This window comes from Impatiens glandulifera, chromosome 6 (genome assembly GCF_907164915.1).
Source record: "Impatiens glandulifera chromosome 6, dImpGla2.1, whole genome shotgun sequence".
Lineage (NCBI taxonomy): Eukaryota > Viridiplantae > Streptophyta > Magnoliopsida > Ericales > Balsaminaceae > Impatiens > Impatiens glandulifera.
Genome location: NC_061867.1, coordinates 3,011,490 through 3,013,789, shown reverse-complemented (window position 1 = coordinate 3,013,789; position 2,300 = coordinate 3,011,490). Strand labels below are relative to the sequence as shown.

At 33.1% G+C, this 2,300-nt stretch overlaps 1 pseudogene; it reads left to right on the top strand.

Moving 5' to 3' along the window:
• On the top strand, nt 1-1,204 carry LOC124941673 (annotated as a pseudogene).
• Nucleotides 1,205-2,300: the final 1,096 nt, after the last annotated feature.

Genomic DNA, 2,300 nt, shown 5'->3' with positions numbered 1-2,300 from the left:
ATGGATGTCAAAAATGCATTCATTAATGGTGAACTAATAGAAGAAGTGTATATGCAACCTCCACCTAGATATGATCATCCTCCAAATAAAGTTTGTAGACTCCGCAAAGCTCTTTATGGTCTCAAACAAGCTCCTAGAGAGTGGTTCACCAAATTTAGCCACACTATTGGTAATCTTGGTTTCAAATCCAGCTCTTATAATCATGCATTGTTTTTGCACAAAACAGATCAAGGTTGTACCTTACTTTTACTTTATGTGGATGACGTGATAATTACTAATGATGACACTAATGGAATTCGCGATCTCAAAAATTTTCTACATCAACAATTTGAAATGAAAGATCTTGGACATTTAAGTTATTTCTTGGGACATGAAATAACTTCTGACAAATCCGGTTACTATTTATTACAAGCTAAGTACGCAACCGATCTCATATCTCGGGCTAGTATTACTGACACAAAAGTTGTTACACACACCCTTTGACTCCACAGAACATTTGGTTGTTACTGATGGTACTCCACTAAGTGATGAAACACTTTATCGACAACTAGTTGGTAGTCTTATATATCTTACTGTCACTCGGCCAGATATTTCATATGTTGTACATATCGTGAGTCAATTTATGTCATCTCCTCGTACAACTCATTTCTGCATATGTTGTACATATCGTGAGTCAATTTATGTCATCTCCTCGTACAACTCATTTCTCTTCCGTTCTTCGTATATTACAATACATTAGAGGAACTTTATTTCATGGACTACATTTTTCTCACTCTTCTCTTCTAGAGTTACGAGCATACTCTGATGTTGATTGGGCAGGTGATCCAACTGATCGTCGATTCACTACTAGATATTGTTTCTTTCTTGGAACATCTCTCAATCATCTAGAAGTAAGAAACAAACAGTTGTTTTTCGTTCTAGTACATAATCTAAATATCGTGCTCTTACAGATACTATCTCTAAGCTTCTCTAGCTACAATGGTTACTTCAAGATATGGGTGTTCCTTCATCCGCTGCTATTCCACTTTTTTATGATAATAATAGTGCAATGCATATTGCTCATAATGATGTATTTCACGAACGTACCAAACATATAGAAATAGATTGTCATCTAACACAACATCATGTCGTTAATTGTACCATACAATTGATACAAGGTGTGGACGAGTTGATCTTCATCGGAAGCATTTTCGATTTAGAATAAATCATTTCTCTATTCTCGATTCTTGGACACATGCTACAACCAGATGAGTCGTGACGAAGTGAGGAAGTTTTTGATGTCTTCGCGACTGTAGAAGCTGCATTCAGAGATTTTCTGGGCAAGGCTAGAGCTTTGGAAACCGAGGAAAGAGGTGGGGAAGAAGAATACGAAGCTTTCGAATGGGAAAATCCAAACTTTAAGTAGTTTTGCAATCCAGTTCTTGAGCGTTATAAACATTGAAATTTAGCATAAGACTTTCATATTTAAACTTATTTCAAATAAGCTGAAATTATTTTCACCCCTGAATTTCCAGTTTACTTCTTTCAGGCCTCCAAACTTTTTTAAGTCCAATTTTCACCCTGAAATTTTAATTTAGAATTATATTAAATAATTCAAAATTATTTCATCCCCTAAATTATTTGTCAACGTCCAAATCAACCGTCGAATTTTCTTAAGATACAATTTTGATCACAAAATTTAAATTTCAAAATTCTAGAAATTAATTAAGGCTTGTTTGGTTCTTCTAACATTAAACAACCTCTTTTATGGATTGAAGCTTCTAAATCATTTTAGAAAAATCTCAAAAATGCATAATGGTCAAAAATATTATTTTTCCGCAACATTAGGACTTGTTTGAAAAATAGTCTATCTTTGAAAAATGATTTCTCGAATTCTAGAATTCTAGAAATTATAAAACATTTACATGATGTCCAAAAAAATATTTTGACCTGCACAAAATATTTCAAAATTTTAGGGAACATTTGGAATAAAACTGTTTTTCACATATGGAATTCTATCGCTCAAAAAAATCCAAACTCATGTGTACCGTGCTCTTAAATTTATTCATGACATGTATACAAATCTTCATAAATGGGGCTTCAATATTTTAAAATTCTCCATGCAAACTTTCCGACATTCGTGAATTTCTTTCTACAAGAATCTATAGATTGATCTCCAAGAAAGAAATATGTGATTTATTTACATCACATTTGTGTTATTCTTGTGATCGAAACACATTTTTGGCTATATTTTCTCAACCTTATCTAAACATAATGGACGTTTATAGTCATTTCTAAGAAAGGAATTGGGCTAGCCATTG